This window comes from Leptopilina heterotoma, unplaced genomic scaffold (genome assembly GCF_015476425.1).
Source record: "Leptopilina heterotoma isolate Lh14 unplaced genomic scaffold, ASM1547642v1 Lhet_311, whole genome shotgun sequence".
Lineage (NCBI taxonomy): Eukaryota > Metazoa > Arthropoda > Insecta > Hymenoptera > Figitidae > Leptopilina > Leptopilina heterotoma.
Genome location: NW_025111012.1, coordinates 30,371 through 58,187, shown reverse-complemented (window position 1 = coordinate 58,187; position 27,817 = coordinate 30,371). Strand labels below are relative to the sequence as shown.

The following is a 27,817-nucleotide window of genomic DNA, read 5'->3' as shown; positions in this document are numbered from 1 at the left end:
CTGATCTGATGGGGTTAAATGGACCTCGGATTCGGATTCAGCGACCCAAAAACCATAAAGTCTACATAGTGAGACCCCCAGATCAGAACTTTTTTTTTTGTGTGGCTGTGTTATTTTGCGTACATTTTTGTAATTATTTGAGACGAATATTAGGTTCGAGAATTATGTCGGAAATTATTAGTTTAGATTTTATTTTGTTATTTTGTTTGAATTGAGCAAATATTTTGTTCTTTTTTTTGTAAAGTGAACATGATTAATTATTGAATATATTTTTTTATTGTCAATTTTAATTATGTTTCTTTATTTTTGCCTTTGAAAATACTCTCACCAAAGCCCTAGCCCAATGCTTCTTCTTTTTTGCGTTAGCCCGAGCAACATTTTGCTGTAAAAATCCGGTAAATCATACTTAAGTACTATTTTGTGGGTTTTTGACTAAATTTTATTATTGATGCTTTGATCTGATATTCGCTTCTGTTTGATGATTCGCGAATTTTGTTTGATTTTATGATTAATTTATAAAGTAAAATTTGTTAAAGAGGAATTAACCTGGTGGTCTTGTTTCCTCCAAAACAATAATTTTGCTAATATTGTTGCTGTTGACATTGGCTCATCGGTGAGCCTGGCGCCCAACAATTTTATAATTTTGTAGTTTTGCCCCTTTTCGCTTAAGTATGATTCCGAAGGTGATTGCGCTGTATCTCTGAACGGCACTGAGATAGCAATTTTTAGGAATTTTACAAATTTTGATTCTTTTCTTGATTAAAATCTTAAAATCTTAAATCTTTTCTTAAAATCTTGATTTTTTTTGGATTTTGAAAATTATTTAAGCCATTGTAAAATTTTTAATCTCACACTAGATTCTGGCCAGTGATTGACCAGAAAATCTGGTAAGTGATTGATTATAAATGTAACGCGCTGCTTTAGCAGTCACTGGTTTGATTATTTGGCCAGTGACTGGCAAGTAACTAGACAGTTTTCTGCTGAAAATCTAGAATAAAATATAATTTTTCAAGGCTCTTTTTATTTTGTTTAATTAGGGTAATGTCACATTGAGTGGACCACCTAAGCTTTTAAGTTATCTGAGAGCGGAAACGTGAAATAAATAAAACGAATAGCAGTGCCGCACCTAGAAACCATAAGAAATGAAGTTCCGCGATAATCATATACGTTATTGTTTGATGGAACGCATTTTTAAGAACACAAATCAAAACAGAAGTCGCTCTTACAATGAGTAAAGTGATTCGAAAGTGTAAAAGTAGTGTAAAATTTAATTTTTAGAAGGTAACTTATTTTTTTCCTATTACTTTGGACTTTCAAATTGATTGTCTTAGTTTAATTAAGTGATAATTTTGACTCAAAAAAAAATTGTGGTGGCTGCCATAAAAAGTTGCATGTCACCATGAGTGGACCACTGTTTGTAACCATGAGTGGACTGCCTATTTTTTATATTTTTAATGTCAGTTAACCATTTTTATGGAAATAAATTGACAATAAATTGGTTTGAAACTATGTTTTATGTTCTTTATTAATTTTTCTGTGATATTAATGTGATATGTGCCAAAATTATTAAAAGTGGTTTCACTTGTAAACAGTGCGACACATACATGGTCTGAAGCTGCATAAGCATAAATTTTGTATTAATATAATTATCAGAAATATTAAATACATTAAAGAATTTAGAATAACTTTTACAATTTTTTAGGAGTGGTCCACTCAAGGTTACACTTTTTCATTCCTTAAAAATAAGCTATTTTTTTAAGTCAATTGTTTTTTCCAAATAAAAAAATCAAAGCTATTATGGTATAAACACTTATCTAGGGATCTAAACTAAAGCTTGGAACAGAAACCTCCGGTTAATTTGCTTTCATAAAGAATTTGTTAGAAAGAAGCTTAGGCTTTTTAATGTGATGTCACTCAAGGTGACATTACCCTACATATTTATTTATATTTTTGTGTTTATTCAAATATTTAAGACTAATGAACAATTACTCTACCAATAACACTTAAATCTAAGAATGAAAAATTCGCACGCATGGGGGATCGAACCCTAGACCCTGGAGACACAACGCATGTGCGTTAAAGCGCAGCCACAGTGACTAGATGGTAACTTAACATAACTACAAGTTTAAGAACTGAGATTCTATTCCGATTGTGACCAGAATTTCTGGCAAGTGACTTGTCAGAAATCATGACCAAATAAACTGTTTAGTCACTTGTCAGAGACTTGACGGCCTATCTTGTCAAAATTTAGAAAAATGTAAACTTTGGTAACGTGACAGTGAAACGATCATAGCTTTTAAATAAAAACATACAAAAATGTTTATATTAATTAGTAGAGAATCATATTTTTAATAGCATGTATAAAAGTGTGCATGTTATTTAAAATTATGAATGTTTTAAAAAGACTGTTACTTTAGACTTTTCTGTTTTTGACCGTATGGAACATAAAAATTATTTTGAATATCTAATTATAAATGATTAACTAATTTAATAATATTTACAAGTTTGATCATTCAATTTAAAAACATTTTTTTTGTTCGTCCAAAGTAAATTTTTTGTTAGCATTTCATGACTTTACAACGCTTTACAATTACCTACAAACCGTTAACAAAAATCACCTGAAAAATTGCATTCAAATATTTCCTTTGGGCCTTCAAGTTTTTATTGTTTTTACATGAATTTTTAAGAATTAATTATGGAAAATATTTTTTTTAATTATTGTGTGTCATTGGTACTTTGACTCCAAAAAGAAATTTTGCATTAAATTAAAATGAATAAATAATACAAAGCTTTTTGTAAAATGAAGCATTTGGGGAATTGTGGGCCACTTTTTTGGGAGAAGTATTTGTTGCTTGTTTTTACCGATTTAATTGAAAATATCATTAAAATCACTCATAGTTATAGTAATTTAATAAAAACAATTATATTCATTGCGATTCAAGCGATAGAGCTGTTCACTTAAAATGTGTAATTAATTGAGCCTACTTTACTTGTCTAAATTGTGATTCCAATTAATTTCATTTTCTTACTTTTTGTTTTCTAATTTTAAACTAATAATTAAACATTTATAACACTTTTAATATTTCTAACCATTTAATAAATATATTTCATCGTTATTTTTTTGAACTCAATTTAGACAGTGGCCCACAATTCCCCAACTTTTTTAAAAATCATAAATGTGCACTCTTTGGTAAAACTGAAATTTCTTTTAGATAATTGATCATTTTGGTAAACTGCGACTATGATATATGATAGTTTAGACCTCCTACAGACACGAAAAATTTTTAAATTAAAAAAAAAAATTTTTTGTAAGATAATGAGTTAAGAAAAAGTGTGGCCCACAATACCCCAATCTCCCCTATTTTTAAGGGACTGGTGCTTTGTTTTTTCCTTAGTGTCAAGATTTTCTAGCTAGATATTTGGAAAAATCTAGAATAATTCTTTTAATAGAATTCGGCAAGTTTTTCTGATCAGTGGTGGTCAGTCACTTAATCAGGACTGGACTGGCCAGATTGTCTTGGCAAGTAAAACTCGCTCTCGATTCTACAGCTACCCGTGTGGAAAAATTGTTGGGTTCTAGTGTGGTGCCAGAAAGACAGTCTATTCTCTAAGTGGGCGCTGAAAAGACTGTCTGATCATGGGCTAATCAGTAGACGAGTGACGATCGAACCACGCGTTGGTCCAAACTGGACGAGCTAATCAGGTCTAATGAGCAGTGCTAATATTTAAAATTTTAGGTTCGATTTCAATGTTTCAGTCTTTTAATTTTAAATAATTTACCCAAATTTACTTGTTTCTCACGTTTATTCAATGTAATGTGAATATATATGAATTATTAATAATAATAATAAATATTGTTATTATTCATATATATGTGTGTATACATATATATTTAATGACAATAACTTATTATAATAATTATATTATTTTCAAATAAATAATATACTACACTAGCAGTAAATGTCATTTAAAATAGTAATATTGAAAAATAATTTTAGTAAAAAAACAATTTGCGTTAATTGGTACATTTTTTAAATTCATTCTTTAACAGAACTTTAACATTATTTACAAACATGTTTACAATTTTAATTTATAACACTTATACAAATTAAATATAGTAATTATATTATTTTATATAACACTTACAATGAAAAATATCCGCTCGCAAGTGGGATCGAACTCACGTCCCCCCACCCTTGACGACCCGACGCGACGCATTTAAACCGCACGGCCACTGAAGTCTGGGTGAGAACTCTCCTAATTTACTATATCAATGCCAGTGTCATATCTTCTGTTGCTTATAAGGACAAAGTGAAAACTATGACTAAAATAACATATACTAATCCTGAATTATTTTAATTATTAGAAATGAATATTTAAATAAATAATTCTTACTAAAATTATAATCATTAAACAATTTTTTAAAGTAATACTTTCAGTTTTATCAAATTTTTTTTAAATAATTGAATTGTTTTGACGAATTTGAAAAGAATTAAAATTTTATTTTTATTTATTATAATTCATACACGGAAAAAATTTCTTATAGAAAACACAAACTTTTGCGTAAAATATACAAACAGGTTAAGTTGTGCTTTATGCAGGCGAGTTTTGTGTTTCCAACAAGCTGGTTTGTGTGTACCACAAACAAATCTGTTATAACACCAAGAAATCCACGCATGCGCAAGAAAATTCAAGTGAACGTCTGCTTGTCGTCTGCTGCGTGACTGTTTAAGCTGTTGAATCATAAACTGAAGTTTGTGACAAGACTCATTCTGGTTTGTGTATTTCCCAAACTCAGCCGTTTGTGGATACTACAACCGCCGTTCATAGATGGCACAGGAAATCTTGTAATTTTCACAGGAAATTTTTTTCCGTGTATAAACTTACAATATTTATTTTGGAACGATTCTTTAGATTGACTAAATTATTCTATTCAATTTTGAAGTAACAACCCATTGCGCATGTATAAATTCGAAGAAGACCGACAAATCGGGCACTAAAGTCTTGATTGTACTTAAAAAATTTTGAATTATAGTGATGCCAATGAAGACCCATATAGCATACAGTTAGACAGCCTAAATTAGACCGTCCAGATAAATCCCATATAGAATACAGTCAGACTGTCCAGATGCGTCTAGTTGGGGCAATCACTGGACTCCAGACTGCCCCGAAATTTTTCTACACGGGTACTGGAAGGAAACAAGTAGTACTTGACAAATCACTACCTGGGATTATTGGAGTGCCATAGACACGACAAACTTAGAAATATAATTTCTAGGAGTAGTTTAAAGTAACATTAAAAAAAATTTGCCAGAAGTTATGTCTTGCCAATATCAAGTTCATTAATGTTGATACCCAGGTGCGAATTTTGGTCGGCCGCCAGAGTTGGCAGGTCGGGCCCAGGTCGGCCCATCTATGGCTGCCAATAGGTCGGCAGCCAAAGTCGGGGGGACTTTGGTTACTGTTTCCACCCAAGTTTGGGCCGACTATGGGTGCCAAAGTTTAGAGAACCTAATTTTAGTTGGTCGGGCCGACTCTGGCCTGAGTCGGGCCGACGGTCGGTAAAACTATGGCAGCCAGAGTGCAAAAAACCTAATTTCACTTGGTCGGGCCGACTCTGGCCTGAGTCGGGCCGACGGTCGGTAAAACTATGGCAGCCAGAGTTTAGAGAACCTAATTTTAGTTGGTCGGGCCGACTCTGGCCTGAGTCGGGCCGATGGTCGGCTAAAGTATGGCAGCCAGAGTTTAAAAAGGTTTATTTCTGTTAATCGGGCCGACTTTGGCCTGAGTCGGGCCGATGGTGGGTTAAACTATGGCAGCCAGAGTTTAAAAAACCTAATTTCAATTGGTCGGGCCGACTCTGGCCTGAGTCGGGCCGACGGTCGGTAAAACTATGGCAGCCAGAGTTTAGAGAACCTAATTTTAGTTGGTCGGGCCGACTCTGGCCTGAGTCGGGCCGATGGTCGGCTAAAGTATGGCAGCCAGAGTTTAAAAAGGTTAATTTCTGTTGGTCGGGCCGACTTTGGCCTGAGTCGGGCCGATGGTGGGTTAAACTATGGCAGCCAGAGTTTAAAAAACCTAATTTCAATTGGTCGGGCCGACTCTGGCCTGAGTCGGGCCGACGGTCGGTAAAACTATGGCAGCCAGAGTGCAAAAAACCTAATTTCACTTGGTCGGGCCGACTCTGGCCTGAGTCGGGCCGACGGTCGGTAAAACTATGGCAGCCAGAGTTTAAAAAACCTAATTTCAATTGGTCGGGCCGACTCTGGCCTGAGTCGGGCCGACGGTCGGTGAAACTATGGCAGCCAGAGTGCAAAAAACCTAATTTCACTTGGTCGGGCCGACTCTGGCCTGAGTCGGGCCGACGGTCGGTAAAACTATGGCAGCCAGAGTTTAGAGAACCTAATTTTAGTTGGTCGGGCCGACTCTGGCCTGAGTCGGGCCGATGGTCGGCTAAAGTATGGCAGCCAGAGTTTAAAAAGGTTAATTTCTGTTGGTAGGCCGACTTTGGCCTGAGTCGGGCCGATGGTGGGTTAAACTATGGCAGCCAGAGTTTAAAAAACTTAATTTCAATTGGTCGGGCCGACTCTGGCCTGAGTCGGGCCGACGGTCGGTAAAACTATGACAGCCAGAGTTTAAAAAACCTAATTTCAATTGGTCGGGCCGACTCTGGCCTGAGTCGGGCCGACGGTCGGTAAAACTATGGCAGCCAGAGTGCAAAAAACCTAATTTCACTTGGTCGGGCCGACTCTGGCCTGAGTCGGGCCGACGGTCGGTAAAACTATGGCAGTTAGAGTTTAAAAAACCTAATTTCAATTGGTCGGGCCGACTCTGGCCTGAGTCGGGCCGACGGTCGGTGAAACTATGGCAGCCAGAGTGCAAAAAACCTAATTTCACTTGGTCGGGCCGACTCTGGCCTGAGTCGGGCCGACGGTCGGTAAAACTATGGCAGCCAGAGTTTAGAGAACCTAATTTTAGTTGGTCGGGCCGACTCTGGCCTGAGTCGGGCCGATGGTCGGCTAAAGTATGGCAGCCAGAGTTTAAAAAGGTTAATTTCTGTTGGTAGGCCGACTTTGGCCTGAGTCGGGCCGATGGTGGGTTAAACTATGGCAGCCAGAGTTTAAAAAACTTAATTTCAATTGGTCGGGCCGACTCTGGCCTGAGTCGGGCCGACGGTCGGTAAAACTATGACAGCCAGAGTGCAAAAAACCTAATTTCACTTGGTCGGGCCGACTTTGGCCAGAGTCGGGCCGATGGTCAGTTTGAAGTTGCAGCTTATAAAATCATTTTTGTTCTTAGGCTTTCATGTAAGCGTAGCGTAATGGTTAGCGTGTTAGACTTCGGTGCGTTAGGTTGCGAGTTCGATTCCTGCGAGCGTTAGAAATTTTAATTTGTATTTATGTGTAAGATTGCGTTTAGTGTTAAGATGTATACAATAAACAAATAAATAATGAATAATAATAATTAATAATAATAATAAATAATTAATAATTTTTTGCAATCGGTCGGCCGACTTTTGGCTGCCAAGGTCGGCACGACCAAGGTTGCCAAAGTGAATCCGACCTTCTTTCTCATGGTCGGCAAAGCTTTGGCACCCCTGGTCGGCCCGACTTTGGCAACCATAGTCGGCACGACCATGTCAGCCACTGGACGGCGGGTGTTACAATTCGCTAGTTCGGCCGACCTTTGGCTGCCAAGGTCGGCACGACCATGGTTGCCAAAGTCAAGCCGACATTCTTTCACATGGTTGGCAAAACTTTGGCACCCCTGGTCGGTCCGACTTTGGCAGCCATAGTCGGCCCGACCATGTCAGCCACTGGACGGCGGGTGTTACAATTCGCTAGTTCGGCCGACCTTTGGTTGCCAAGGTCGGCACGACTATCCACTTGGTCGGCGCGACCATGGCCCGACCAACTTTTCGCACCTGGGTAATGTACACCGAAAAAATGCCTAGGACCCGTATACCAGGAATTGACTAGGTTTCCTAGTTACGAGTGGAACCCACTATAGAATCCTAGTCAAAGTAATAAAATTCATGCATAGTTAAAGTGACCAGGAAAATTAGTCGATGTAATCAGGAAAAAATAGTCAAATTGACTAGGAGAATAATATTAGATTTACACTGTGTATCATAATTATTTGAAATTGCTAATCAAATTCTTATTATCAAATAAAAGAGAAAAACTAATTAAAAGAAAAAAGAAAAAAATTAATTATTGTGTTTGAACATATTTATATTTGACTTTTTATTTATATACCTTAGAATTAATTTAAACTTATGAAATAAATATTTGACGCAGAGAGGACGCGAACACCTGAATCTAACGAATACGCACTTTGAAACCCGGAACTATATAACCACTACACTAAACACGACTTGGTATTTTAATTTTTTAATAGACACTAGATTTTCAAGTCAAAATACAATACTGATTTTTATTTAATAAAAAGATTACTAAAAAAATAATACTTCTTAAATTAATTAAATTTGCAATTTTCAATAAAGCAAGAACTATATTAATAATTTTTAAATATTATACCGTTCTTAATTTCGAAATTAAAATTTACAACTTTTATTTTTTCTCATTTTCGTATGTTTGACTGGCTTTAGAGACTTCGGTCGGGCGCTCGGCGAGTTGTTGCATGGAGCTACTCAATTGGTATACAAGTGTATTTTTACAATCTGATCACAAAAAATTAATTTCAAAACATTTTTTTTTAATTTTTTTTAGAAATAACTTTTTTTGGTACCAAATGATCTAAATATTAGTGTACAGAACCCGCCATTTCAGTGCGTATAAAACTCGCACTTGCCAGGGTTTTTCAAAATTTGACAGCTTTTTTGACAACCGGTAGCTGTCGAAAGTTAATTTTGACATCAGATTTATGTTCGAAGTAAGTACTAAAAACTAAAAGAATACACGGAAAAAAAGTACGTGAATCCTTTCTTGACAGTGCTTGACTTTTGGATAGGACACAAAATACAAGGCTGTTGCATATACTTTTTTTTAGAAAATATAAGAAAGTCCTAGAATTATTCTAGTACTAGTGTGACGAACGGACTTCGTCACATTTATACCTATGGGAAAATGAAAATACTCAAACTTAAACAACACAAAACCACACAAACATTAAATTATTAAAACATTAATGTTACACGGAGAAAAATTTATTCATAATGATTACAATAGTCTATATTACTGTTCGGATATGTGACCACTTTTTGTGATGATTACTATAGCTGTTGTAAGGAGTACACACATGAAGGTGTCTCTTACAACAGCTATAGTTATCGTTCCTACTCAATTCTTAACACATTACATAGTCTTCGTAATCATTCCAAAAAGTGGTCACATATCCGAGCTGTAATGTAGACTATTGTTATCATTAAAAAAGAATTCTTCTGTATCCCTTTGCCGAAAGTACTGTCTTCCCGGTCTGATTTGGCTCCGGGAATAGCGACTTTTGTGGCCGGCTCGACAGACCCAACGAGCGCTCTGATTGGTTACAAGAATTTCAACACACGTACATGTTGGCATAGCAACCACACAGACACGTTACTTACAGAGCTCACGTTTTGAAAACAACTGACAGTCATCAAAATAATGCATTAAATTTCTTATTTTCTTTTATTATTTTTTAATTATTAAATATATATTTGTAAAAGAAAATTTCTTGTTTACTATTTTTTAAATTTTGCTTCCAATTATTTTTTACTTATAATTTTTTTTTCATGCCCGCCCCGACCAGCTAAATCTCGGCTTCGCCTCGACTATGCAAAAGTCGGGCGGGCAACTTATTGAGCTATTTTATTATTCAAACAATAATTATTTAACGTACTTTCGGCTGGGGATATAGAAAAATTGTATACGACACACGGCCAGAAATTTGGATACCCTAGCGAGCGTGATATATAAAGCCTCGGCTTCGCCTCGGCCTTATATATCACGCCGGCCAGGAAATCCAACTTTCTGGCCTAGTATCGTAATATACTATTTCTCCGTGTAATATTAAGAGAAAAGAAATAAGATTTAATATATAAACCCATTAACGCCCAAATGTCCAAAATTTTTGACTGAAGTTCAAGGTAAGAATTTTTATCCTAAATGATTAGACTTTTATAAACCCTTCGGTACTAGGGGGTATTGAGGTCCGCTATTTCAGAATCCATGGTCAAAAAAGCATTTCGACCATCAGGGAAACCAATCAGGCAAAAAAACCCTATAAATTTTAAAATTTATATAAAAATCGTTAAAAAATATTTTTTACTATTTTTATCAAAGTTTTTTCCTAGATTATGAATAAATAACACAGATATTGATTTTTAAACATTATTCCTTGTAATTTCTAATTTGTTTAAACAAATTATTATTACTGTTTATTTACAACTTTTTATCTAATTGAGCTAAAGAGTTCCGATTTTTTCTCAATTTTGCAACTTTTCAGGCCGAATGTAACCAGTCACTATTAAAGAATATTAATTTTACCAATTGTTTAAACAAATTACTATTGTTTAACTTCCACTTTTTATCAAAATGAGCTACAGAGTTGCAACTTTTTCTTAATTGTACATTTTATTTTTTTGTGAGGTAATATTTAATGTAAGACTTAATTATCGAGTAAAAATTGTGAACAATAAATTTATTATTATAAAAATGTTAAGTACAAAAAATTTTATTTACATCATTGAAATTACTACTGCGATAGCTTCAAATTTAAAATAACAATTTGTTTAAGCAACTGGTAAAATTGAAATTTTTAGATTGTTGTTAGTCACTAGTTACTGATTCTGATTTTATTTTTTTCTCATGTTGTTGTTGTCTCTTGAATTCAACTTTTTCAAAAATCTAGAAAAATGTAGATAAAATTTTTCTAAAAACACAGAAATCTTCGTTAGAATTTCAGCTTTAAAATAAGCCTTCGAAAATTAGAAAAGATTAATCCGTCTTTGATATATTATTAAAAATGTGAAGCCGTGTTTTGACCGATTGGTGCATTGAAATTCAACTGTGACGACTCGATTCTGGCTTCGCACGGCAGCGAATGAGAGAGAAAACAGGAACGAATTCATGCGGGGAAACGATGAACTTTTGAGTTTCTTTATATTACTCGTGAAACATCATTATTTATTATTCTCCAGCAAAAATTCATCCCTGTTTTCTCTCATTCGCTGCCGCGCGAAGCCAGAATCGAGTCGTCACTGTTGAATTTCAATGCACTAATCGGTCAAAACACGGCTTCCCATTTTTAATGATATATCGAAGACGGATTAACCTTTTTTCATTTTCGAAGGCTTATTTTAAAGCTGAAATTCTAACAAAGATTTCTGTGTTTTTAAAAAAAAATTATCTAAATTTTTTTAGATTTTTGAAAAAGTTGAAGTCAAGAGACAAAAATGAGAAAATTTGATAATTTTTTTATTTCTTTCTCACTCTACAACTCAACAAATAATTATCGAAATGACTTTAAAGACGGCTTATTTTACGCAAAATTTAATCAGCTTTCTAACCGTATTTAATTCTTTCTTGTATCTCCTTTTATTTCCGAGATATGATTGAAAAAGTGATGGCATGTTTTTTTATAGAGTCGAATGTAATCGTCCTGATACTTTTGGACGGTAGTGTATGTCTTCAAAAATAAATAGCTGTAAAACCGAAGTACAATAATGTCCCGCGACTACCGACATTAAAAAGCGTCGGTAGTGGCGGGACATTACTTTAAATCGGAAATTTTTCAATTACAATGTCTTTTACGGCTTTCAATTTCAAAGCATTTGGGTTCCTTTGTGTCCGTTTTAAATTGTTAACGTTTTTTACCATCTAAAAAAAGAGTCAAGATTATTATTTTTATTATTACAGATTATTTGAAAATACATTCGCAACTTTAAGATTAGGTTTTTGTTTGAAAAATATTGCCGACAAAACTTAAAAAAAATAATGCTGAAGTCATTTAGAAATGTACTATTTTATTAGATTTAAAAAAGCGGTTTCCGGACACTGCCGACAATAAGTGTCCCGCCATTGCCGAAACAGTGATTTATGGTAATAACGATCTACAATTGTGTTTATCGCACTATTATGCATAACGTTCTAGGAATTTTGAAGGAATCTTACATATTAATAACTTAAAATATTTGCCGTTCACAAAATTTTGAAAAGTTTAATTTTATAAACACTTTATCTTACGAAGAATCAAACTTTAAAACTTGCTTAAAACTATTGACAGCATTATAATGATAGATTTTACATCCAGAAAGTGTGTATCATATAAAGAAGCTTTAACAGAATAAAACTTTACTTTTACACCAAAAAAAGCAACACTGTTAACTCAGCTGTTTTAAATATCGCAGTGTCTCGCTATACCCGCTGTCCCGCCACTGCCGACAACGTATGTTTTTTTGAAACATGCTTTTCACATCAATAAGATTTTTTTGGGCGGGTTTCATGTATGCTATATATAGGTGGATAAAATAGTTGTACTTTCGAACTGTGTACTTGATAACTTAAAAATTCAAGATGGCGGATCCAAAATGGCAGAAAAATCAGAGCAAAATACTTGATAAATAGCAAATGCATCATCAATATTCAAAACTTGATATAAATCATCTAAAAATTCCTTCTCGGGATTTTCGGGGTCGCTGATTACGAATATAAAGTTTAATTTTAAAAATTCAAAATGGCGGATCCAATATGGCGGATAAAAGTTTTTGAAAATTGATAAAATTGTATGGAATTACTCACTCGGGGGTTTTCGGGGTCGCTGATTACGAATTTTAAAAATGCAATTTTAAAAATTGAATTCTTCATTATACTTTGACGTCAAACCTCCCGCTCAGATTGTCTCACGTGCCGGAAAAATACCAAGCCAAATGGGCGCGAACCAAGGGTACTTCTACCCTTGGTCCTTTAACGACTGTTAAGCGAGGCATCTATCCGACTGGGCTAATCTGTCGGTAGGTCGACTAAGTTAAGAGTCTTCTTTTTCTATTTAATTTTTTTGTATTTTTTAATATTTTTTTGTATTTTTTAATTTTTTTGTACTTTTTAATTTTTAAATTTTTTTGTGTTTTTAACTGTTTTTATATTTTTAAAAAAAATTTTTATAACATTAAAATTACTTGACCTCCACGTGGTGAGAGTAATCAGCGACCCCAAAAACCCCCGAGTAAGTAATTCCATGCAATTTTATCTATTTTAAAAAAATTTTATCCGCCATTTTGAATTTTAAAAATTGAACTGCATATTCGTAATCAGCGACCCCAAAAACCCCCGAGTGAGTAATTTCATGCAATTTTATCGATTTTCAAAACCTGTTATCCGCCATATTGGATCCGCCATTTCGAATTTTTAAAATTAAACTTCATATTCGTAATCAGCGACCCCGAACACCCCCGAGAAGTAATTTTCAGATGATTTAAATCAAGTTTTGAATATTGATGATGCATTTGCTATTTATCAAGTAATTTGCTCTGATTTTTCTGCCATTTTGGATCCGCCATCTTGAATTTTCAAGTTGTCAAGTACACAGTTCGAAAGTACAACTATTCTATCCACCTATAGCATACATGAGACCCGCCCAAAAAAATCTTATTGATGTGAAAAGCGTGTTTGAAAAAAACATACGTTGTCGGCAGTGGCGGGACAGCGGGTATAGCAAGACAATGTTTGTGTGGTTTTGTGTTGTTTAAGTTTAAGTATTTTTATTTTCCCATAGGTATAAATGTAACGAAGTCCGTTCGTCACACTAGTACTAGAATAATTCTAGGACTTTCTTATATTTTCTAATAAAAAGTATATGCAACAGCCTTGTATTTTGTGTCCTATCCAAAAGTCAAGCACTGTCAAGGAAGGATTCACGTACTTTTTTTTCCGTGTACATAGTAGCAAGTAAAATTTTTAAGAAATGGAGAAGTTATAATAAAAAGTTTGCAGAACTGCATCAAACCCATGTTAAATCCTATTTAAACTTTAACGGGTTAATATTTACTAGTCACTATTTTTGCGCGCTACTCACGCCCCTTTTCTTTTTGCTATTAAAAATAGAAATGTTTTTACACCGAAAAGTCTCTAATATTACTCTAAAGATACACACACAGTTATTAAAAACATTTTATCTTTAAAGGATTAAATTTTATTTTAAATTTTGTGTACCTATTCCCTTTTTGAATAATATTTTCTGGTAATATAACATTATCATCTGCATCATTTAATTCACCATTGACAACTTTAAGTAAAAAATCTACAAATTTCGTTTCTTGTTTCTTCTTGCTCTCATATTATCTGTTAATGTGTATTTTTTGAAATATTTCTATAGTGTACTATTTTTTATTGATAAATTTACTATTTCTGATTTAGTACCCAGTTCTTTAATTGGTAAAATTTGTCGAAAATCTCCGCCTAGAATTACAATTTTACCACCAAAAGGTTCGTTGGAATAGATAATCCATAATTTCTAAAGCATATTTTGGAGCCATTGGTGCTTCATCCCAAAGAAAAACATCTATATTTTTTAAAAAGAGACCTTCTAAAGACTGAACTTTAATGTTTGAAGATGAACCACTGTATAATGGAACGGGTAAGTCTAAAACTTTATGAACAGTTTTTCCATTAGGAAGCAGAGTCGCAGCTATACCTGTAAATACCATGTTGCAAACATTTATTCCTTTACTTCTTAACAATTGCCATAGAACCATCAAAAGAAGAATCCTTTAGGGCATCAAGTACATAATCAACTTCAAGTTTTTGTTTTACATTTAATTTAGCATAATTCTGTTCTCCTATGTTAATATGTTCTGCAATATTTATTTCATTAACTTGTTCAGTAAAAATTGCATCTTGTATATCTAATAACCCCTGAAAGTCAGTTAAATTATATCCTTCGTTAAATAACATTGTTTTAATATTTCTACAAGCCCTTTGTTCAGCTTCAATGTCGTTTATTTTTTAATAATCTTCTGACATTTGACCCTTAAATTTTTCCCATATATAGTTTATCCGGATGTACAGGATGCCATTGAATTAAAATTCTTGTGAATAATTGGCGAAGTGAATGAGGCATCATCCATAATGCAGCTTCTTCGATTGTCCTAATCCACTCACTATCATCTTCTACAAGTCCTAATGCCAAACAAGCAGTTGTAAAAGATTCATGAACAACTCCATTAACTGTTCTTAAACTTTCAAAAGAAGTTGCTCCTTTTACTGTAAGCAACAATAATTTAAGATGAAATAACTCCAATTGATGTGGATTAACTAAATACATTCTTCCGTATACTTTTACTTTACAAATTCTTTGTTTCCATTCAAGAGTTTTTATTACCCATGTGTAATGCTCTGGCATTTCTGAATAATAATACTTTTGAGCATTTTATGTAAAATAGGATTGATATTTTCATCAAGAATTTCTACAGAAATATAACGATCAACACTTTCAACTGTTAATATTTTAGAATTTTCTTTTAATATAACTAACAAATGAATGTGTGGCAATCCTCGCTTTTAAAATTTAATAACATAAACATAAGATTTGACTTCTCCAAATAATTTATTATCAACAATAAGTTTAAGTAGATGTTTTACTTTTAATGCGAAAACCTTCAGTTACTATATCAGGTCTACCAGCAGCAGTTTGATAGGGGAATAAATTTTCCTGTATCTCTTTCCAATTTGGATTACACGTCATTGTGATAAATAAATCTGGTCTACCATGACGAGCAACAATAGCCATCGAATCCTGATATTGTTGCATCATATTGCGAGGTGATCCTACAAAAGTAGAAGGCAATATAAGCGTTTTTCACATGTGTACATCATTTTCCAACACATGATTGTGTAAATAATCCATCAGTCCTTTATATCTTTCACATCTCACTTGAGCGTGATTATTTGCACAAAATCTTAATCTATCTTATTCTATTTTCACATCATTTTCAACCACCCATTGTTGAAATAATCTACCTCCATATAAAAATTGATTAAATTCTTTATCTCTTACAGCAATTTTGTATTTAATGAAGGCAGACCTAGAAATAGTATGATTTCTAATTATGTAATCACTATCACTACGAATCATATTAATATTATAACCCTTATTTCCAAGTGGATACAATATGGGATAAATCCATGGTTTGACATTCGGATCTAAACTACTAACCAATTTTAGTTCCTTTGTAGATTTATTATAAACCGTTTCATAAGATTCTGCTATTTCTCCTTCATTGTATTAAAAATTGCAGCAACTTCATTAAAACTTTGAGAATTGTATCTATTTTTATCAAAGCTTTTTTTCAACGTGAACAATAATTGTAACTCAGGAATTTCTTCATTATTTGTCTTGCTAATTTAGCTTCTATTTGAATTACCTCTGACATCATCAAGTGAGATTTTGTGTATGCATTAGAATTTCTCATAATATTTTCAATAGATTTTAAACGGTTTTCATCCATATGTTCGTTACTTTTTAATCTGTATCTAATTGATTCCTCAGGGTCATAAATAAATAATTGATCAAAACACGGATCCTCACCTTTATCCTGATATAAAGCACTATTAATTTGATACTAATTTTGACCTTGAATTTTGTAACAGAATGGTCCTCTTCTTCTGCCATTAAAATTAATTACATTAGCATTTAAAGATGCCAAAAAAAATTATTATACAGCCTTATATTCTTTTTAAAATGACCTGATTTTTTATGAAACCCTTCTAACAAAAGCCTTAATTCATCTGGATATTGTATTAAAGTTAACACAACACCTCTATGACTACAGCAGTCATTAAAACTAACTTTTTTACCAGTAACTTTTTCATCTTTAAATTTTTAGCTTGACAATGTGTGCAGTAATTATTTATCGGACCTAGATAATTTTCAACATTCAACTCATTTTGAATTCGATGCTTTAATATTCCTTCAAAATAATTTCTTTGACATCGAGTATTCTTTGTTTTTGACAAAGAACTTGTATTACTATTTTTATTTTTTAATTTAAGGTTCTCAGCATATTCTATTTTGGATTCGACTTGAAGTTTTTTCTTAGTTGAAGTGTGTTTTTCACTTAATAATTTACGTTATCAATTGCACGTTTTAATTTTTGCCTCTCACGATAATTTTTTTGAATTTTAGCACTACTTTCTTTAAGTGTTTTTGATGCAATATTTCCTTCTTTATTTCATTTATAATACTCGGGAAAAAAATGGTTGTGTATGCTTCCTCTGAATAATTTTCATTATTAATTTTACGTTTTAATTTTTGCCTCTCACGATAACTTTTTTGAATTTCAGCCCTACTTTGTTTAAGTCTTGTTGATGCAATATTTCCTTCATTTATTTCATTTATTATTCTCGAGAAAGAAATTTCTTTCTTAATATGTAGAGTTTTTAGAAAAGTTTGATTCTCCATACTGAAGTTGAATATCTTTTTCATTTAAAAGGCAATTTTAGTCATACACAACTATGGAAGATCTTCTATTAGAAAGTTGTACAGAGGGAAATTTTCATAAACTATTGTTTTCGAACATTAACATTAAATGATTTCTAATATTACAATAATAGTAATTGATAGAGTGGGGCTGAATAATAAAAAAAACGATGTTGCAGATGTTTTTGCATATACTCCATTAGAAAGACTGTATTCTGGTTGTTGATCAACAGTTGTGAAAACTACTGGTGGTTTAAAAGGATATAATCTAATTAAATAATCTCTTTGATCATAATTTAAACATTTTTTATTAAGACTATTAAAAATGTAAAGGCTTATTCCATAATAATAAGTACAAATCCAATGACCAAATTTATAAGATCCACTAAAAAGTATTTGAATGTGCTGCTTACTTTTCTCGATTGGAACTATCAAATCAAATGTTTGTAAACACAAAGTATTTTGCATATTATAAAAAATTTTGATTGTCTTCTTAATAGCTTTTGAAATTCATACATATGATCATTATTTAGCATTTCTCCTTCAGTGACAACAATACTTAAATCATGAGTAGTCAAATTAACAGTTTCTCCTTTATAATCAATAATCAATGAATTTATCACTTGGTTAAAATTTAATACGAAACAAGATGTAAAAATATCAATCCTCCAAGTCAAATTATAGTGTTATTTTAAATAAATAAAACACAAAAAATTCATTTAACGTTTCGACGGTCCCACTGTCCTCATCAGAAACTATAAAAAATGTTTATTGTTAATAAGACAAATTAAAAATTACAAAGAAAATAAACAAATTTTTTTTGAATTTTGCACTAAAACTAAAATACCTAACATTTACCATTAGAAATTTCGATTCCCCTTGTAATCAACACAAGAACGTTCGATTGACTTAAGGAATTACAAACAATTAATCGATGAATATAAATAAATACACACACATATACACATACACAAATATATATACGTGTTTGTACATTGCAATATAATAAAATCAAAGGTCAGTGAACTTACATGAAAACAATAAAATCAATTAATAAGAATATACATACAAACACACTCTAATGCACTAATATAAATATAAACGCAAATAAAGAGATTTATTTTCGAAATATAAAAGGAAATAAAGTTTTGAAAGTTAATTTTGTGACATTTTGAATTTTTTGAAAAAATTTTTGTAATATTGGTTAAGATTGTTTGTGTCATCTTTTCTATTTAAAGTTTGTTTCTGTATGTGAATATGAATCATTTTGGTTTTTGTAATATTGGTTAAGATTGTTTGTGTCATCTTTTCTATTTAAAGTTTGTTTCTGTATGTGAATATGAATCATTTTGGAAATCAATCTCTTCTGCCACACAGGTTCATTATCAAAAATAGAAAAATTTTCATAATCAAAATCGTGCTTAAAATCACGCTTATGTTGAAATATCACATTGGTTTTTGATTTCATGTGTACATTCATTCTCTTTTTAACAAATTCTTTTTGATTCACCAATGTAACAGGCAAAACAATTATTGCCACAAAGTTTATATACACAGTTTGTTTTGTCATATTTTTTGGTTGAGTCTTTGCCTTTTTTGATATGTTGATTGTTATTAATGTTACATGGAATAGTTATTATAATATTTTGACGTAATAAAGACGAAGTCATTTCAAAAAAAATGTTGGCATACGGCAAGCAAATTTTACTCACACGACAGTAAAAGAAATCATTATTTTGTTTAACTTGGTTTAAATTTATAAAATGCATACGTTTTTTAATATAAAGGTTAATAAAATTTATCGGATATCGATTCTGTAAAAGTAATTCTTTAATAATTTTTATATTTTTTTGGTGAAAATTTTGATTTGAAAGTTTTATGGACATGTCAATATACCACTTGATGATTTATTACACGCAGTGTCTTTTCTTTTTAATAATACTTTTTTTCAATTCAATAATAAATATTATAAACAAATTTATGGGACACCTATGGGCTCACCTGTTTCAGGCCTTTTTGCGGATTTAGTAATGAATGATTTAGAAATGAATTGTTTGGGTGCATTGTCGTTTAAACCGGTGTTCTATTATCGTTATGTTGATGATACTATTATGTGCATTCCGAGTGACAAAATTTCCGAAACTTTGCCGATTATCAACTCTTATGACGAAAGGTTACAATTCATATATGAAATTGAAAACAATAATTCCATTAGTTTTCTTGATGTATTACTTATTAGGCAAAACAATATTTTGATTACTGATTGGTTTATGAAACCTACTTATTCTCGCACATTTTTAAACTTTTTTTCTAAACATCCAATGTCACAAAAAATTGTCATTGTTTATAATTTAACTGACAGAGCCATAAAACTTTCAAATCAAAATTTTCACCAAAAAAATATAAAAATTATTAAAGAATTACTTTTACAGAATGGATATCCGATAAATTTTATTAACCTTTATATTAAAAAACGTATGCATTTTATAAGTTTAAACCAAGTTAAACAAAATAATGATTTCTTTTACTGTCGTGTGTGTAAAATTTGCTTGCCGTATGTCAACGACTTTTTTGAAATAACTTCGTCTTTATTACGTCAAAATAATATAATAACTATTCCATGTAACATTAATAACAATCAACATATCAAAAAAGGCAAAGACTCAACCAAAAAATATGACTAATCAAACTGTGTATATAAACTTTGTTGCAATAATTGTCCTGCGTGTTACATTGGTGAATCAAAAAGAATGGTTAAAAAGAGAATGAATGAACACATGAAATCAAAAACCAATGTGATATTTCAACATAAGCGTGATTTTAAGCACGATTTTGATTATGAAAATTTTTCTATTCTTGATAATGAACCTGTGTGGCAGAAGAGATTGATTTCCGAAATGATTCATATTCACTTACAGAAACAAATTTTAAATAGAAAAGATGACACAAATAATCTTAACCAATATTACAAAAACTTTTTCAAAAAATTCAAAATGTCACAAAATTAACTTTTAAAACTTTATTTCCTTTTATATTTCGAAAATAAATCTCTTCATTTGCGTTTATATTTGTATTAGTGCATTAGAGTGTGTTTGTATGTATATTCTTATTAATTGATTCTATTGTTTTCATGTAAGTTCACTGACCTTTGATTTTATTATATTGCAATGTACAAACACGTATATATATTTGTGTATGTGTATATGTGTGTGTATTTATTTATATTCATCAATTAATTGTTTGTAATTCCTTCAGTCAATCGAACGTTCTTGTGTTCATCACACGGAAAATCGAAATTTCTAATGGTAAATGTTATATTAGTTTTAGTGGAAAATTCAAAAAAAATTTTGTTTATTTTATTTTGTAATTTTTAATTTGTCTTATTAACAATAAACATTTTTTATAGTTTCTGATGAGGACGGTGGGACCGTCGAAACGTTAAATGAATTTTTTGTGTTTTATTTATTTAAAATAACACTATAATTTGACTTGGAGGATTGATATTTTTACATCTTGTTTAGTTTCTCCTTTGTTAGACATTGCTTTTTTATTTTATAAAATTTACTTATATCAAGGAATTATAATTTTAAAAATAGTAATATTACATTAGAATTTTAACATCAAGTTTTATACATTTAGTTATAAATTTAATAATTTTCTTTTATCGAATGTTACCAATTCTTGCCTCTTATAGAAAATAACAACAAATTTACAATTTTCTCCTTATTCAAAACATTCAAATTTTTCCTTCTATCAAATATAATCAATATCCAAATTTGTCATACATTAAATTTAACTAATTTCCAATTTTGTCTCTTATCCAATATTTAACCAATTTACAATTTTTCCTTTTCTCCAATTTAACCAACTTCCAGCTTTGTTTTTATCCAAAATAAATAATTTGCAATTTTTGCTTTTATCCAATTTAACCAATTTCCAGCTTTGTTTATATTCAATATAACCGACTTCGCATTTTGCCTTTTATCCAATTTAACCAATTTCCAATTTTTCATTTTATCCAATTTAACCAATTTCTAGCTTTGTTTTTATCTAATAGAACCAATTTCCAATTTTGCTTTTTATCCAATATAACCAACTTCTAATTTTGCCTTTTATCCAATATAACCAATTTCTAATTTTGCATTTATCCAATTAGACTGATTTCCAGCTTTTTTATCCAATTTAAACAATTTCCAGCTTTGTTTTTTCAAATTTAAACAATTTCCAGCTTTGTTTTTATCCAATATAATCAATTTACAATTTTTCCTTTCATCCAATTTAACCAATTTCCAGCTTTGTTTTTATCAAATAGAACCAATTTCCAATTTTGCCTTTTATCCAATATAACCAATTTCCAATTTTTTCTTTTAGCCAATTTAACCAATTTCCAGCTTTGTTTTTATTCAATATAACCAATTTCAATTTTTTTCCTGTTATCCAATAGAACCAATTTAGCCTTTTATCCAATTTAACCAACTTCCAGCTTTGTTTTTATCCAATATAAATAATTTACCATTTTTCCTTTTATCCAATTTAACCAATTTCCAGCTTTGTTTTTATCCAATATAACCAATTTCCAATTTTTCCAATAATTTTTCCTATTTGTTTTTATTTGATACAACCAATTTCCAAGTTAACCAATTTTTAATGTTGCCTTTTATCTAATATAACCAATTTCCAATTTTGCCTTTTATTCAATTTAACCAATTTCCAGCTTTTTATCCATTGTAACCAATTTTCAATTTTTCATTTTATCCAATTTAACCAATTTTTTTCAGCTTTGTTTTTATCCAATATAACCCTTTTTGCAATTTTTCCAATAATTTTTCCGATTGGTTTTTATCCAATAGAACCAATTTCCAAGTTAACTAATTTCTAATTTTGCCTTTTATTTAATATAATTAATTTCCAATTTTGCCTTTTATCAATTTAACCAATTTCCAGCTTTTTTATCCAATATAACCAATTTTCAATTTTGCCTTTTATCTAATTTAACAAATTTCTAGCTTTGTTTTTATCCAATATAATCAATTTCCAATTTTTCCTTTCATCCAATTTAAACAATTTTCAGCTTTGCTTTTATCCAATAGAACTAACTTACAATTTTTCCTTTTATCCAATATAACCAATTTCTAATTTTGCCTTTTATTCAATTACAGACGATTTCCAAATTATAACAAAATTTTAAATTTATTAATAAACATCAAAAAAATTAAAACAAATTTTTTAATTTTATTAATAATTAACATCAAAAACAAAACACAACTCAATTAATTATTTAATGATTGAAAAAATTTAGAAAACAGTATCTTAGTGTAGTTTTATTATTTACTTTTCACTTATTATCACTAATTATATTCACTAATACTTACTATTCACTTAATCACTATTTACTAATTTACGAAGTATTCACTAATAATTCACTTATTTAACTTTATATTCACTCACATATAGTGAGTGAATTCACGAGTGAATTATAAAGATTTTTTAATTTAATTTTCGTTGAAGACACGTAGAACTTGTCCCAAGGAAAATAATCTACGATATGATTTTTAATTAAAAAAAATATTCGTTCTTATAATTATTTAGGTGGTAGGCCGTAAGCGTGACTGTCCTTTTCGCACTCGCAGATTGATTCTGAGGCCAATATATATATATTACACCTGTATTAGACCCTACGAAGGATTACCACAAGCAATACGAACCCTTGAACAATAACCTTCGTAAATGAGGGACACAGGTAATAATATTTTCTTTCTTCCTTCATCGCAAGGAAAACTATAGATAAAAGTAAATATATATGTATATATATATATATATATATATATATATTTACTTTCATAATTGAAACACAAAAGGTAACGCCTGGGTAACGGCGCCAGTAACGCCGGCTCTGGTTTCTCTCTTTCTAAAGGCAATATAAATAAGAATGTCTCTCTTTACCTAATTTGCATATCTACTCGTTTCATATTAAGGATCAAATGGTTTGTTTGTTCATTTTGTTTGTAGCTCATTGTTTCACATTTTAATTCAAATTCCGGCCGGCCACCTAAGGAATTCCAACTTTTCCAAAATAAGAACCACCCTAATAATTATGTATATTTAAGACTTTTAGACTCGATTTCTAATTTCAAAGACTCAGGCCAATATTCGAGGTAATAATGTTTCACTACTTTCACGAAAGCATAATATTAATGAGAACAAAAGTGGGTCAAAGTAAAATTAAAAAACTAATACAATTAAACATTTAATTTTTTGAAAACAGAAGTTTTATTCCCAGAAAACAATGCATAAAGTCAACATAAGGAAACTTGCAAGAAAAAATAAAGAAATTATCTGCACTCTCCATATCTCCAACCTGATTCTTTGTGACAATATCCAGAGTCACAGTTGCCCAAACTTCCGTCAGGTTGACACCGACCATTTTTAGGTATTGCCATAACGTTGGGTGCTATTAGCATAATAATGCTCGCAATCAACATCACCATAAGTCCGCAAAATTTAAAACTGGTCATTTTTATTTTTAATTCTAGAAAATTATTCTGAAATCAAATAATGAATATTTTTAATAAATTTTGAATATATAATAGGACAAAAATAATTGAAAATCCAATCCGATTAATCAAAACTAAAATTAGTATAAAAATCTCTCATTAAATATAAAGCCATTATTTTCAAAATTGAAAATGGCGGATAAAAATGCAAATTAATTTATAAAAATGTACTTAATTTCTTTTTAACCTTGTTACACGGAAGATTTTTGGAGTTACTGAATAAGAATCAATTGTCAAATTATTGTCAAAATTTTAAATAATGAATTCAATAGGGCTGTATAAAATTCTTTTGATCCACCGTATTAAAGAAAATGTTAAGAAAATTTTTTACCATTTTACCAGTATCATAAATCAGTTATATAAGTCATTAAATAGTATGTCATCAAATAAATAATATTAAGTAAATACAAAGTGTCAATTACTGCGCAGTTCTAGTAAAGTTGATTTTAAATAGAAAATACGATATTTATGTTGAAGAAAGTCCTATATCTCATTTAACTAATAGTTCTTGATATTTATATATTTATAAAAAAATTAAAACCTTTTCATGCGGACGTATACATATATTAAATTTAGAGGAATGAGCTAAAATGAAAATAGCTTTTTTAAGGGGTAACACCATTATAGAGGCAGAAATAAAGACTAAGTTTTGATAATTTGTTTTGGGAAAATGAAAAAAGGAAAAAAAAATTGTATTTAAAATTTTATAACAAAATGGCGGCGATAAATTTCATAGTCAAAATCGACTATTTTTTTACCAGAACGACCAGAAAAGTTTTTTGAAAAATTTAAGTCCTGGAACAGAAAACAAAAAATCTATATATGGGGCATTCCACGCCAAGTCGGAAATCATTTTGCTTTTACATCTCACATTTTTTTTCTTTTAGTAGGGGAGAGTCGGGCAACCCGGCCATACCTACGGTTTTTTGACTCTTGTGACTAAACGAATCAACCGATTTCATTTTTCGATGGCTTGTTTGAAAGATCATTTAATTGCGCAACTTTTTCCCAGAGGCACCTATACTTTATCTTTTATTGTTTAGTTGCTGTGTTAACTTTAAAAAAATTTGAAAACGGGCCGGTTTGCCCCACCCCCTGGGGTAAACTGGCCACCCCATGGGACAAACCGGTCAGTTGGGTTTTTTATCTACAATATTGCATTTGTATAATCTACAATAACAACAAACATAAAGAATTATGTGAACAATGGTTGTAATAATGTAAATAATAATACAGGATTGAATTTTAATTAAATAAATAATTTTGTTTGAAATTATCAGAGAAACAATATTAAAGCGTCTAATTCTCATTGGAAGATAATTATTTTTCATTAAAAGTAAATATTTTAATGAAAAAAACATTCTAATTAATAATAATTTTTTTAAAACTCTGATACAATGAAAATATCCTATGGCCGGTTTGCCCCACAGGCTCATTTTGAGAATAAATATTTGTTTAAAAGAAACGCTTTGCAAATTCATCAAAGTTTTTGGTGGTAAATATTCCTGAGGTGTGTACCTTCAAAACCCAAGACCTAATATTTGGAAATATTACACGATTTCCTCAGAATTTCCTTAAGAAAAAATTCGTAAAAGTGTAGAAAAAAACTAAAAAAAAAACTTTTGCTCCCAGCGTTGCACAAACAAAAGTAAAAATTTAAGGAAGTGAATTTATCATTCGGTGATTAAATATTAAATTTGAAGACGTTAACAATTTTCCCGAATCAATCTACACAAATAAATTAAATATCTTAAATAAATCTCGATAAGCTCATGGGCTTCAATGTATCGACAGCACAGCTGCCCTAATACAGAAACCTGCTTAATTTGAAAAATATTTTCGAAATTAATTAATAATTTCAAAATTATCAAAGAACTCAGAAAAAAAGTGCTCAGTGGTCAGAGCAGTCTACCGGCAATAGAAAGGTCGTGGGCTCGTATCCCACCATGCTACCGTTTTTCTCTGAGTTCTTTGATAATTTTGAAATTATTAATTAATTTCGAAAATATTTTTCAAATTAAGCAGGTTTCTGTATTAGGGCAGCTGTGCTGTCGATACATTGAAGCCCATGAGCTTATCGAGATTTATTTAAGATATTTAATTTATTTGTGTAGATTGATGCGGGAAAATTGTTAACTTCTTCAAATTTAAAAGTAAAAATTGTTAAATTGAAAAAATAAGGTATACTACACATGGTTGTTTCAAATTTCTAAATAGCACTTTTGACAATTTCGCCATTTCGGAGATATTGACCCCTGGCCGGTTTACCCACTGGGTCAGTTTGACCCACTCTCCCCTACTCCTTAAAATGAGCTACCTTGATTTTTTTTCAATTTTTTTTATAAAGCGGTTCAGGAGATACAGATTTTTGAAAGATGACGTTTTTCACTTAAATTTTTTTTAAATGCTTATAACTCGGTCAAAAATTGATCAAATTGGACGTTTTTATAATGAAAATTTTTGTTTTTACACGTAGTTTTTAATAAGAATATTAAAAAAAAAATTTTAATAATAATTTACGATAAGATTTAAAAATTTTTTAAATAAAATTTTATTTTTAACAATGTATGTATCGATCAATTTTTATTAAAATTTTTTGTAAGAAACTAGCACTAAATTAACAATTTTTAAGCCTTGTCCGATCGTGGGCAAACGATGGGATCTATGTATTTTGAAATTTTTAATTTTTATATACGCAGTGGTGGCCAAATGCCTATCTTGACATTTGACAAAATCACATAAATTTTTCACAGCAAATATGTTTTCAGACTGAGTCTCTTCAAACTTAACCTTCCTTCTGTGCAAAATTGTGATTTGGTCAAATGGCAGGTTAGGCCTATCGTTTTCTTTGTGTATATAAAAATTTCAAAATAAATATATCCCATCGTTTGCCTACAATCAGACAAGGCTTAAAAATTGTTAATTTAATGCTAATTTCTTACAAAAAATTTTGAAAAAATCGATACATACATTGTTAAAAATGAAATTTTATTTAAAAAATTTTTAAATCCTATTGTAAATTACTTAAATTTTTTTTAAATATTGTTATTAAAAAGTACGTGTGAAAACAAAACTTTTCGTTATAAAAACGTCCAATTTGATCAATTTTTGAACTACTTATAAGCATTTAAAAAAAATTTACGTAAAAAACGTCATTTTTAAAAAATCTGTATCTTCTGAACCGTTTTATGAAAAAATTTGAAAAAACCAAGGTAGCTCATTTCAAAAAGTTGATATGCAAAAGCAAAATGATTTCCGACTTGGCGTGGAATGCCCCATAGATAAATTTATAAAATTTCTTTGTTTTTTGTTCCAGGACTTAAACTGTACAAAAAACCTTTCGGGAAGTAAAAAAATAGTCGATTTTGAATATAAAATTTACCGCCGACATTTTGATATATAATTTTAAAAAAAAATTTTTCAACACTTCAATATTTATTTAATAAACCCTCCAAAAAGTAATCCTATTCCATTTTTCATTTTCTCAAAACAAATCATCAAAGATAGGTATTAGGTCTCTTTTTCTGCCTCTAGAGTGGTGTTACCCCTTAAGGTGTAAATATTTATAGTACCTAATACAAAATAATAAATAATGTAATAACGAGATAATATATTAATAAAAAATGCTAGATCTTGTTACTTACGAGAGTTGTTGAAAGAATAGTTCTATAGAGAAATGAAATTAAAATGAATAAATTTAGCGAAATATTACGTGCTTTTATACTTTGAGGATAATGTAAACATTCATTTGTCTTAAGGAAAAACAATTAATTTAAAAATAATTATCAATGATTTTTTCTTTTCATACAATTTGCATCAATAAATTACAAATGAGGAAAACTAATTGA

The 27,817-nt window shown here is 30.6% G+C and overlaps 2 long non-coding RNA genes across 2 annotated transcripts; one reads left to right on the top strand and one right to left on the bottom strand.

Annotated features, from left to right (window-relative positions):
* The first annotated feature begins 19,049 nt into the window (after positions 1–19,049).
* On the top strand, positions 19,050–23,852 carry LOC122504703. The gene is made up of 2 exons (XR_006301859.1): positions 19,050–20,720; positions 23,005–23,852. It is a non-coding gene; the product is annotated as an uncharacterized LOC122504703 (long non-coding RNA).
* Positions 23,662–27,726, bottom strand: LOC122504702. Its single transcript, XR_006301858.1, has 2 exons — positions 27,614–27,726; positions 23,662–23,957 (listed from the first exon to the last, which is right to left on the bottom strand). It is a non-coding gene; the product is annotated as an uncharacterized LOC122504702 (long non-coding RNA).
* Between the last annotated feature and the right edge of the window lie 91 nt (positions 27,727–27,817).